The 14105-nt window shown below is 33.2% G+C and overlaps 1 protein-coding gene across 6 annotated transcripts in view; it reads right to left on the bottom strand.

Annotated features, from left to right (window-relative positions):
• The window catches only part of LOC135956020 (hemicentin-1-like), a 317925-nt gene that overhangs the window by 49706 nt on the left and 254114 nt on the right, over nt 1-14105 (bottom strand). The gene's annotated exons all lie outside the window — the stretch shown is intronic.

Raw genomic sequence — 14105 nt, 5'->3', positions numbered from 1 at the left:
AAACATTAGAAACTGAGCGGAAGGTGAATTACTCCTTAATCTAAATAAACCATCACATTAGAGTACGAACGAATTCAGGCACATGGTTAAAGAACTACTTATCACATCAGCAAAACTAAGGCCTTTATAACATGAAGTTGATATTGAGATAAAATATATAGACGAGATTACATCTAAAGACTAAAATTTCTAAAATGCTGCATTTAAATGCAAATAAATGGAGATACACATTGACATTATTGGATTGAGACATATTGAAAGGGAGGTTTGTCGAATACGAGAAAAAAACATACCAAGGAGCATCTTTTTGTTCTAACAACAGAGAAGCGCAGCCCAAGGTCAATCAAAACAAAGTGTTCATGAGATAAAAGCAGACATCGCTCTTCTTAGTAAGCTCTTCCATAATTTTGATACATAAAGCTGTGTAGCTAACAGTACTAAGTCACCCGCAATTTAGTGCGTCAAATTTAAGTTGTTCAGCTACCGTAATTTGAAGACATAAAGGTGTGTAGCTGATAGCTCCAAGATATCTCCAATTTGATCTGTCGGAGATAAGGTTTTTTGCCATCAAATTCCAGATCATCGTTTATTGATAGTCGGTGAAAATGCATGATACCGAAAACTATAGGAATCATTCCTAGTACTTGACGTGATGATTTAAAACTCTGGAAATGAGCCAACATTGAGAAAACCTCAATTGGAAAGGCTTTATGATAGTTATTTTTGTTGCCAGTGTGGACACCTTCAACTAAATGAAGTGAATTGTTAGTGATCATTATAAACAAAGCGATCACAATGATATAATCATTGATATATCCGATGATTCAGTGATACCAAAGATAACAAACTTACAAATGTGGACCATAATTCAGAAGATATGACAGATGAGCTAAATGACCATTTCGTTTGCCAGTGTAGACATCTTCCAGCAAATCATTGAATACACAGCGATCATGGAGATAAGAGATGATTCAGTGATACCAACCTTAAAAACATACCCGTGCGGAAACTCAAGGGTAAGAAATTTAATTCTCAAAATAATGAATTGTTCAATGTTCATTCGGAAGTTACGATACAGAGTTGTACACGAGAAGATATGGCGGACCAGCTGATTGAACAAAGGAAAATCTGGAAACAAACCACTGATGTATTGAAGAAAGCGAAAAGGTTTCAGCGAAGCCAGAAGAACATATACAATACGTGTGGAAACGATCTGCACCATCAGGCCAAAAGGATGGCACTGAAACTAAGTCTAAAGCAAACCATTAATTTTGTTGCATCTATTTTGTCTAATTGTCTAAATAAATTAACACATAGAGAACCAGAACCAGCAAGCTAGGACCTATGTAGAGAAATGCTTCGTTTTAGTGAAGGTTGAAAGCTCAAAGACTAGTATTCCTTAACAAAGGCAATAAACCATTAGAGGACTCGTAATTTTTTTTTTAACAAACACAAACTGCAAAGCGTTTTGCTTGTCTGCAGATACACCCAGAGTCTCTGGCGGGAATCGAACCCGCAACCCTTAGATTAATAGTTCAGCATACTATCGACTGGCCTATCGGGGCACCCATCGGAAAGTGGTTTGAGTTTAAAATCTGCAAAAGTTTTCCTATCTGCAGTTGTCTGTTATTCAATATTAACAATAGATGATATAAAGGTTGTAGTTAATAGGGATAAATGGGCTATTGAAAGCATAAGCTGGGCACGTGTGGTTGTAGTACTGGATATTAATAATGACAATATAATAATAATCTTCTTAAAATTCTTTGAAATTAAAGGAGAAGGGTTTGATAACATTTCCAATTTGGTATCGAAGGAGGTTGTGAGATATTGTCATTAAACTTGTTTAGTTTTGGCTAAATGGAATGTTGTAGATCCTAGATTGGAACTACTGAGTTTCTTAAATATCTAAGAGTTATGATTTATAATCGTTTAAGAAGCATCTGAAGTATGTCGAAATTGATGCCAGGATAATGTCGAACAATGCCCAACACAAGAAGTTCAAAATAACAACAGAGAAGAATACTGCTTGGGGTTGTGAAGATCGTTATCCTCTATGATTCTACTATATGGTTAGATTCTACTAGGTATCATGACTTTCGAATGGTTTCGGATGATACGAAATTTGTCATTGCTGGTTTAATGAAGAACAGCAAATAGCAAAAATAGTTCTGAAGCTCTTACCGGGGAGGATGAATGAAGAAGGAAGAATCAGTATTTCTGATTACTGGTAGGATGACCCAGATAATGTAGAACGGTGATGAAAATGTCAAAAATATTTCTGAACTTACTATTAAATAAAATGGAGGAGGATGAAGGAATGAAACTTAGACAATTGAAGAGCGAATGCGAATATATTATCGGTTCTAATTTACTATTAATAGTCCTAAAACTTGGCTATATTTATGGATATATCTATGTCCATATTCATATCGAAGTCTATGTCGATTCAAAGACTTTCTTGGTGATAATTCTTGTTGTATTTCAATTTCTCCATATTTAATGTAATTTCAGTTTTGTTCTTTTACTTAAGTATAAATCTAAACTTGATTCGTAAGCCATTTCTTGAGGATTTCAGTTAGCTTTACTTTATGCAACCATTAATTTCTCAAAGGTAACATGCAAACTCATGTTAGAAATTTGATTGTTATAAAAAAAATGTATTGCATTACATATTTCCTAGTTATTATACCTTAATAATTTATCAAATATGACAGCAATTTTTTTGCTGTTTTGCTCAAATACAATTCAGGGAATGAAATAAAGTACTTTGGTTTTATATACATAAATACATACATTGGAGAAATCGTATATATGTATGTCTAAAAATACTTTCTGTTTTTGTTGAAGTATTTTTTTTTTTCATTATCAAATTGTTAGCAGCAAATAAAGCAGAAAAAAACAAATAACCCAGCTATATTTGTGTTTTCCACAAAATATTATAGATTTTTGTTAAGCTTTCTTAACAATTTTTGGCTGGGTTGTGTACTTTTCTTTTTGTATACCCTGGAGAATAATAAGTCTTTATGTCATTTCTCTGCAGTATTTTTTTTTTATATTTTCACACATACAACATAAATATATGAACTGTCTAGTCATATTCAAAAATTTCCGTCATTTGTAATAGGAAACTATTTATGAAATATATGAATTTTTATGAGCGTCTAAAAGGAGTTGTAAAGTATGTTGAGGTTTATTAAGGAAAGAAATGATTAAAAGAATTAAATTTTTTTTTATTAAATAAGTCATTTACAAATTATATGTCAGATGTCATTAAAATAGGAATTTAGCTGTTTTTTTCTGTAAACAAAAGAGCTTCTTTTAAGATTATAAAACAATAAATATAATTTGTCAAACATTAATAAAATTATAACAAAAACTTAAAGAGATATACTTATTCTAAAATTTTTGTTTTTTAAATTTTTAATTTTTTTTTTGGTGTCTACTTACTTCTAAGGCGCACTGTAGTTTAATTTTTTTTTTGTTATATTTTTGTTTCAAGCATTAAGCAATCGAGGTAAGCATGTTTTCATTTTATGTGTTATCAATTTAAAAAGCAGTTGGGGGGAAAGAGCAGAGTTATAATTTTTAAATATTTTAGAATTTCTAATAATAAAATAGCTTAGATAGACTTAAAACTAAATGGTTTACAGAATAATACAAAACAATTGTTACCAACACCAGGATTTAAGACTAAATAATATTGGCTGTAAAAGACTAAGATTAATTACAAAATACATGTTTAATGTAGCTGTCTAAATTTGTTTAAAATATATATTAATAGCTAAAATCAGTTGCGTCCCTATAATACTGTTATTAAATTGCTATCAACATTTCAATCGCTAGAAACTTATACGTATAAACATTGTTGTTAATAGATAATGCTGGAATTTGCTAGAAGATGGCGCTATGTTAGGATAAATAGTAACGCCGAGTTTCTGGTGATTGAGTTGATAGAACTCCATATCAAGTGTGTTTAATTTAAGAAATAATATTTCAAGTCTGTGTAATAAGAGATTAAATTTATGTTGTTACAATTTTAAAACTACTAAACTGCTTTTATTTGCAATTAAGAGAATTCGGTTTATTTAAATGAATTAAACCACCATTTTTAAAAGGTAAAAATGTAACAGTACACAAATGGCAGTCAGAGACTCGAGTAATTTTTAAAGAAATATCATTATTGGGGCCTAAACTTATGGTGTAATGTATAAGGCACAAGTATCAATTATACTTGAAAGATTGAGTAATTGGAGTACTTTGTGTTTCATATATGGGGCATTTCATGTCAAGTGAACCAACTTTTTAAATCGATGTCTTCCGATTGGGATGAAATTTGAACCAAGGTTAGTTCTATTAGATAGTAATTCAGACACAATTTATCAACAAGATCGGTGGAGAACTCTCTGAGTTAGAGGGTTTTGGACAAGCAGGTGTTTTTTTACATTTTGGCCAAGCAGGTGTTTTTTTACATTTTGGCCAAGCAGGTGTTTTTTTTTCATTTTTATTACATATTTTACAAGGTGGCGCAAAAGTAAACTTCCGATGTTTTTAGCCTGTAATTAAAAAAAAATGAAAAACTTTGATTCTTCTTGTGGATTATTTTTATTTGATCTTTTAATTTTTTTTACATCATGTCGATAATATGATGTTATGTAAATGGCCGCCGCCACAGTTGATTGTCATTTGAGCCCTTTTTATGGCATTTTCCATCACTTTGGCCAAAACTTCCCGCGATAGGTCCTCACATTCTTGATGGATATTGTCTTTAAGAGCTGCAAGAGTCTGAGGCTTGTTGACATAAACCCGCGACTTCAAAAAGCCCCACAAAAAGAAGTCTGGAGCGGTCAAATCAGGCGATCTTGCTGGCCAGTACAAATCGCCAAAACAGGAGATTAGGCGCCCGGGAAATGCATCCTTCAGCATATCGGTTGTGGCACGTGCAGTGTGTGCCGTTGGACCATCCTGTTGGAACCACATGTTTTCCAATCCCAATTCATCAAGTTGCGGCAAAAAGAACTCGTTGATCATTGCTCTGTAGCGCTCACCATTCACAGTAACCGTTTGGCCGGCGACGTCTTCGAAGAAAAAAGGTCCGATGACTCATCGAGCGAAAACAGCACACCATACAGTGACTTTGAACTGGTGTAATGGCTCTTCGTGGGTTACACGCGGATTTTCAGTGCCCCAGAAGCGTAAATTTTGCTTATTTACGTACCCGCTAAGATGGCAATGGGCCTCATCACTCATGATTATTTTTGATGAAAAATCATTTTCCTCTTGGTGGTGATTAAGGATGGCTTGAGCTTATGTTAGACGCGATTGGCGGCCGTCTGGACTTTGTAAGGAAACATCTTCAAATCTTGTACCAAAATTTGCTGTAAAGACCGTCGACTGATACCCATTTGCGTGGCACGTCGTCTGGCGCTTCCATGATATATATATATATTCTCTGCAGAACGGCTACTCCGGAGTCTGCCACGCCTGGCAGCATCTCGTGTTGTGCCAGTCTCTTCGAGGCGAGCGGCTAAACGTCGCAGTGTTTCACCAGTAGGCGTTGGACGGCCAGGAAATCTGCGACGAAATTCACGTTGTCCCAAAGTCACCGACCGATTATTGGTCAAATAAGTAGTAAGCAATATTCCGCGTTATGGAGCAGTGTAGCGTAACATTGTTTATTAACGTGTATTTCGCATGTATTTACTACACAAATGTCAAAACAGAACTGACATTAGAGGCCAATCGTAAAATTTATAGCATTTTCTGATAGGAGGATTACTTTTGCGCCACCTCGTACTTAGCAAAATGTGGCCCAAATAGTTTATATAGTTCTTTTTTCAATCTTTCGAAAAAAAAATATTAAAAAAAATTAAAAAATTTTATCCGAAATCAAAAACTTTTTTGACTTTTTTTCAAAATGGGACCTTTTTTCATAAAATAAAGCTCAAATAATTTCCTTGAAACCCTATTTGGTCGCTTAGTGGGATGCGAGTTCGGTTAACTATCAAAATAAATGTTTTGTAAATCAAAACGTACAATTTTTGACTGTTTTTGCAAAGTCGTTGACTTTTTTTTCAAAATGGACCCTTTTTTAAATTTCTTTTTTAGCTCAAACAAAAGCTTGGATATTTTCCTTGAAGAATTATTTGTTCGCTTAATATATATCCTTAGTAGAGTATTTTATATTATTTTGAGTAGAATACAAAGAGATTTTAAAACGCACGACTGAGAGGAAGATAGTGTTTCAAATATCAAACTGAATGCAGGTATTAAGCTTAAGGATTTGTAAGGATACAAAAACGGTTTTCCTTATTAAGAAGTATGAATTTGTACTAGGAATTATTTTTAGTGAAATAATGGAAAACTTTTACAAGGATTTGATATAATGAAATATAGTGAGATTTTTGAGTGTTTTTGTTTTGAAGTAAAAGCATATTTTTTACAATTAATTCATACCAACAACATGCTTCAAATTCTCAAAAATATATGTGGAATTCTTGTGAATTCTTTACCTTTCCACCAAATAATAAAAATTGAAGTAGCTGTAAAATACATTAATAATATATTATTAAACAAAAAAAAAATATTTCTAAGAAATACTAATAACTACTTAAATATGTAAGAGAAACATTAGCTATTTAAATACTAAGAAAGTGAAAATTATCATTAATAAAATATGACCCTCATTAAGAGTATGTTGCCTTAATTAGGCTTTTAATGAGAAATCAATTAAGCAACAATTATAAATTTCGGCGAAAATTTTGCTAAAACTATTATACAGAATAAATAAAGAAATGCTAAATATGTTGTGATGTTTTTCCTAGAAGTAACATAACATATTAAATTGATTTTTATTTATTTAGTGAATTCATAAATATATTTTTTTTTGTTAATTTATACTTTGCTATTCAAAATGTACTAAAATTACTTTGATTGCTAGTTTAAAAGTACTTGAATTTAATCTAAATTTTAGCTTAAAATGTAAATCGTGATGCATTTAGAGGTTACCTACATTTTTAAAGAAAAAAACACAGAAAATTAAAACTTAGTGGGGACTGTTTATTATCATTTGAAAGAACATTATTTGGCATTTATTTTTTGAAGATTATGTCTATCAAATGTTGGCCGTTGCTACGTCGCAGATGATCCATCCATTGAGTCCAATTTTCGATGACTCGTTCGAGCATTTCGACTGGTAACTGGCGAATGACATGCGTGATGTTTTCCTCCAAGGCCTGAATTGAAGCGGGTTTGTCCGCACAAACTTTATAGTTTACATAGCCCCACAGAAAAAAGTCTAACGTTGTGATATCACATGATCTTGGTGACCAATCGACCGGCCCAAAACGTAAAATTATGTGCTCACCGAAGTGTTCTCCCAATAAATTAAATGATTGATGCGATTTGTGGGAAGTGACGCCGTTTTGCAGAAACCAAATGTCGCTGATATCACAAGCTTCAATTTCAGGCATCAAATAGTCGAATCGACTCTCCACGGTCTTCATGTACACTTCTTCGCAGCGTGCTGGACGTGCTTTATTCGGTCGAATATTATCCAATAATGAATGCTGGGTCTCAAAATGGGTGATAGTGTTGCGAATATGACCATATGTTGAGCGAAGTGCACGAAAGACATTCCTCACAGAACGTGAATTTTCGTAATAAAGTTGAACGATTTGTAAACGAAATGCCAAACAATACTAAACAAAAACAACTAAGGGAGTATGGTCAGTCAAGCCCGACCATATAATACCCTACACTAAGTAAAAGAGCAAAAACATTTTTCTTTTAAAATTTCAATAATTTATATTTTTGAGTGATTTTTGGAAGTGGGCCTTATATGGGGGCTATGACCAATTATGGACCGATCACCCTGAAATTAGGTCGTGTGATTTATGTCCATATTAAAGTTAACTATGTTGAATTTTGTGTGTATACAAAACATTTTAAGCGATTTATGCACGTTAAAGTGATTTTCGGAAGCGGGTCTATATGGGAGCTATGACTAATTATGGACCGATCGTAACAAAATTTTTGTAACATGAATTTTTTGTATATAAAACTTATTTGGAGCGGAATTTGTGGAGATACATTTATAGATTAAACATTTATGACCGATAAAGTTCAATTTCGGGAGTACATTTGTATGGGGGCTAGGTGAAATAATAGACCGATTTCAGCAGATTTCAATACGCCGAAGAAATAACATGTACCAAATTTCATTGAAATATCTTCAAAATTGCGACCTGTACTCTGCGCACAAGGTTTACATGGACAGCCAGCCAGCCGACCAGACGGACGGACATCGTTTAATTGACTCAGAAAGTGATTCTAAGTCGATCGGTATACTTTAAGGTGGGTGTAGGACTAATATTTTTGGGCGTTACAAACATCTGCACAAACGCATTATACCCTCCCCACTATGGTGGTGTAGGGTATAATAACATGACAGCATGACACGACTCACACGTGATCTTTCAAAAAAAGGCTAAAGTATCGCTACTTGAAACACCCATTACTATTAACAATACTTGAGTCATATATAAATTCACCTAGATAGGAAAGTCTACTGTCAAAGACCTAACTCAGTATTCAAAAACCTAAGTAGTGAGAATGAACTTCTTTGGTGGAACCGGCTGAACTGTAGACATGAAACTATAATTAATATTGATTACTGCACTCCCAAATTTCCTTCAACAACGGGGTTTCTATATAGATTACAACAGGATAAAATGCTGGATATTCTTTTCATAAAAGTCCATTTGAGGACTTCACAGAAGACACAAATACCATAGAGTGTGTGGGAGGAGTCTTATATATTTCATGGACAGGGACGAGGGTGTCTCTCAGCCGTTGCATTTCGTCCATTTATATGGCCCTGAATTAGTTAAGGTTTTATCGAATATACGGGCTTTATATACGGATCTATACCAATAGTCAATCAGGCCTGATATCTATATATCAGAGATGTCTATACGACATTCAATTTGGTCCTATAATACCAACATCTACCAAAGAGATGGTGAGATATTCCATATTTGGAATCTACTAGACACCGCGCTACCAAGGTGTACCAGGTAATCACATCGGAAAGTCTCTGACAAAGAGAACGACTTTAATCTTGATAGAATTATCGTGGTTTTCTGATGCGACTCTACGATTATGCACAAATAATATGGTCCACAGAGACTACGTTTAGGATAACAGTGGCTATATGGACGGACTATGAATACAGTCTAACGAACACTCTGCAATTCTAACTGAGACATTTTGAAGCGGTGATCACTGCTTGTTCAGATTGACGACAGGAGATTGAATCTTATATAGGAAGATGAAGAGATGGTTGGGCATATTTTCTGCCACTATTCGGGCCTATCGAATCGGGAATTCATGATATTATATTGCTATTTTTGCACGACGTGATGGATCTGTTGGAGATTGAATCTACACTATAACTTCTTTAGAAGTTCTCAGAATGAGGAAGATGAAAAGATGGTAGAGCATATTCTCTGCCATTTTTCGGAACTAGCGACAGATCTGTCGAGAATTGACATCAGAAGAATGATTGCCTTCGTATCTGTCCTTGAATGAAAGTAATTGAAAAGCCAGATCAAAATTGTCTGTAAAAAATAGCTCTATTCATCGCTCATGTACTTATATAAATAATGTACTGTCTTACTTTATAACTTGCTTTAAAAATGTAATTTATTTTTTGTTTGTCTTCTGTAAATCTTAAGCTTAAAACATAGACTGTCTAATAAAAATATTTATTTTCAACCAAAACCACCAAAAGCTAAATAAGAAAACCATGAACGAATGGAAGAAAAAACTCTTTTTCTCGTTTTTTTTTAAAAAAAGGAAGTGTAACAACACAGCGAAATCAATTTCCTTTTCCTAATACAAACATATAAATAAAATCACAACCAATAACAAACCAACCAGCCAGGGTTCAGCCAAAAGAAGAAAAAGCAAAATACATTAAATTTAAAATCATGAGAAAAAAATTATCGAAGAAATAATACAAAGGAAAAAATAATAAACTCACAAAATTGATTTTTTTTTTGGTGTGTATGCTTGAGCAAACTAAAAAGCGTCAGCTGCAGTTTGTTACCAGAAAAAAAAATAAAGAAAGATTTGAAAAAGATGGTTACAATATCCTAATCAAAAGCTGCTTGCAGAGGAAATTGCTAGAGAAGAGGAGTGTTAGAAGGAAAAGAAGGCAGATCGTGGTTAGAATTCAAACAGCACGTGCTGTAAACTCAAAGTCATGATGGCTGCTAAAAACAACAACGACTATGCTACACTGTAATACAACAAATGCAATATTGTTTGGAATCTGGTAGCTTGTGTTTCCTTTTAACGCCTTTTCTACACACACAAAACAATCGAACTGAAAACCCAGTTTTACAGGAAACTGGCCAACAGCAACAACATACCATGGCTTAGACCACCAAAACAAAAAAATTCCCCTCTTTTTATGGACACATACTACAAACACTGGCAGACACGCCAGAACGTTGTATTGTATTAAAACACAGTCGAAACAAATATTGACAGTAATCAGCTTCCGTTTATTCATTTTATCACAGATACATTTTACATGTATTTTGTTAGTGAGAGTGTGTCTCTGTGTTTGTTTGAATTAAAATTTTTGTTTTAGTATGGATTTTATTTTTCCGCTCTCATCTTTTTTTTCTTTTTAAATTTTAATACCATTTCAACTTGATTGTGGTTGTTTCATTGCGTTTTTCTGGTTCAACAATTCAAATTGTACGTTAGTTTTTTTTTTTTTTGCTGGCACAAAATTGAAGATTTTTTTTTTGCTCACTGTTTGTATTGTTGTTGTCCCTCCTCAATATTTAGGGGATTTGTTTATACTTTTAGCTGCCAGGCAGGGGGTATTTGGTTTATTTCTCCCTTCCTTTTTCAAAATAAAAGCACAATTGCTGTAGGTTAAGCTAATTTAAACAGCTGACAAAAAACTGTTTAACTAAAAGTTTTTTTTATATTTTGTTTTTGTGTAATTTTTGATTATTCTAAATACAATATTTTTTTTTGAGCAAGAAAATCAATGGTTTTTTGCAGAGTTATGTGAATATATTAACATAAATATAAGCAGTTGGGTGGCAAAATAAATTTTGTAGTTTAAGAATTATGTTAATTGTATTAGAAATTTAAATTGAAAGTAAATATTTTAACTTAGAGTTTAATATATACAATTTTATATTAAAGAGCTGGCATTAGGTAAAGAGCTGTCCCATAAACAGCTGTAATTTAGAAAAAAAAACTAAACAAGGAGAAATTTAGTTCGATTTTTTAGTTCGATGTAATACCGAAATCTTCGAATATATGCATATATTTACTTCATTTAATATTACTGTGGACACATTTCATAAATTTCTAATCTTAACTTCCTATTTTGTTTTTTGATATATTAAATATTGAGTCCGTTTCGAAAATTAAGCAATTTGATCGAAAGGAGAGTATTCAATTCAGATATTTATTTTACTCTGGCAAGGAAACGGTTGATCTATGAACATGTGAATGTACTTAATAGTTTGGGGGAAATTCCGGACAATATTGATCATTGCACTCCCAAACGTTCATCGACCCAAAAAAACAGTGTATTCAATTCATAAATTTATTATACTCTGACATGGAATCGGATGATCATCTATCAACAATATAGATCCATGGTAGGCGTTCATATTGTTCAGGTTACGATGATTTTCGTCAAACAACCCGAATGTGAACAAAAGAGCGTAATAGAGCGTAAAAATACACACAATTCATTTAGTTTCTTGATGTTGTTGTGGATATTTTATTTTTTACCCAAAAGAGCACACAAATTAAATGCCTCTTTTTGCCTACCAATGATATAGATCATTACACTCCCAAACCAAACTACCAAACAAAGGTCTATCGTTGTCGATCGCGACTGGACAAAATGTGATGGCACATTGAGCACAGAGATGGCTCAATGATAGTGGAGGCTGTACATTGCACTCACAGGGACGAGTGTGTCTCGTCCAGAAATAACTAATGCCGGGCATCTCTTAAGGAGAAGATGAGACATTCCACACTATTGGATGTAGCAGGTAATCACATCGGGACTACAAAGAAGCAATCCTTGCTGTCAGAAGTTGAGCATCATCTCTGCCATGATTCTGACAGGACTCTACGATGGAGTTGATGAACTAGGATGAGCAGAATACGATTAAACATTATACCTAGTTTATAAGCAGAAATTGATCCTGTGATTCTGACAAAATTACGAAAGTGTTGCAGTTGTCAGAATTAGAAAGTGTAGAAGACATCTCTACCATGATTCTGACAAGACTGCACGATAGAGTTGAAGTTGTCAGAATGAGGAAAAGTAGGAGACAGTTGAGCATCATCTCTGACATGATTCTGGCAGGATACTCTGGTATGAAATTGATGAACCAGGAAGAGTAGGCGACGATTTGCTTTATAAGCAAAAATTAATCGTGTCAATATGACAAGACTAGGTGACTGTATAATAGAGCTGAAGTTGTAGTTGTTAGAATGAGGAAGAGGCTGAGCATCATATCTGCTTTATAAGCAGAAACTGTTCGTGTGAATCTGACAAGATTACGAAGGTGTTGAAGTTGTCAGAATTAGAAGGAGTAGCTGACATCCCTACCATGATTCTGACAAGACTGTACAATGGAGTTGAGGTTGTCCGAATGAGGAGGAGTAGGAGACGCTTGAGCATCAACTCTGCCATAATTCTGTCAGGATACTCTACTATGGAGTTGATGAATTATGAAGAGTAGGAGACTGTTAAGCATCTCATCTGCTTTATAAGTAGAAAATACGACAAGGCTACGAAGGTGTTGAAATTAGTAAGATTAGAAGACATCTCTACCATGATTCTGACATGTTGGCAGAATGAGGAAGAGTAGAAGACGGTTTAACATCATTTCTGCCATGATTCTGACAGGACTCTATGCTAGACTTGAAGCTGTCAAAATGAGAAAGAGTACTAAGCGGTTGATCATCATATCTGCTTTATAAGCGAAATTGATGCTATGTTTCTGACAAGACTACAATTGAACGAAGAAGAGTAGGAGACGATTTTGCATCTTTTCTGCCATTGTCCGGTCCTAAAGTATCGGAAATTCGAGAGGTCAGTTTACCACTTATTACATGATCTGCTAGATTGGGACGCCAGAAGAAAGAATGCTTTCGTTCGTCTAGTTGAATGAAAGTAGTAACGCTAGCTCTACTAGAAGTAATTAAATCGATAGCTCTTAAAAAGCTAAAACAAAAATTCGTATGCAACTTCGCCTGTATGTGCTAAATAAGGTCAAGTGTCATATAAATCGTATATTTGGATTTGTCTCGATTACCTTACATACTACATATTAAGGTGTTATTACGATTTCTGTACTATGTAACAAATTATGTAACTGAATATCAATGAAATGTGAAGAGATAAAAATCCAAACTTGTTTTCAAAGTTTAAGGAATGACCCATCTACTATAAATTTGAGTGTTTAAGCCAAAATTTTATATATGTCAATGATTTTATATTTGTTTATATTTTTCAGTTTCGAAAATTCTAGAATTAATTGGAACTTAATATATTATTAACTAATGTATAAGGAATACATATTGATGATATTACTTAAATCGTTTCACGTTAACTCTTTTAAATTAAAAAAATAATAAATTTCTAAGTATGGGTTAATCGATTAGATGTTTTTTGTATCATATATTGAAATTAAACAATTTTAAGTCATGTTCGAAAATTCGAACATAATTTCGAATTTTCGAACATCGAAAATATTTAGTTAAATTAATACCTATTATTAAAATAGAGTTTTTTTTTGTGAATTTCAATTGATTTCTTGTATTTTGCATGTTCGAAAATTCGAACATATAAGCCAAACTGCTTATTAAAAATTTGAAATCTTTAAACCATTTAGACAAATTTTACACAATTTTTAATGTATTTTATCATTAATATGCATTTAGGTCATGTTCGAATTTTTCGAACATAATGAATTATACAATGTAATGCTCACGAATCATTAACTTAACATTTTATTTAAAATATCATTTAATTCCTAATGTTTTAT

This window comes from Calliphora vicina, chromosome 3 (genome assembly GCF_958450345.1).
Source record: "Calliphora vicina chromosome 3, idCalVici1.1, whole genome shotgun sequence".
Lineage (NCBI taxonomy): Eukaryota > Metazoa > Arthropoda > Insecta > Diptera > Calliphoridae > Calliphora > Calliphora vicina.
The sequence above is the reverse complement of the archived record's forward strand: the minus strand, read 5'-3'. Positions and strand labels throughout refer to the sequence as shown.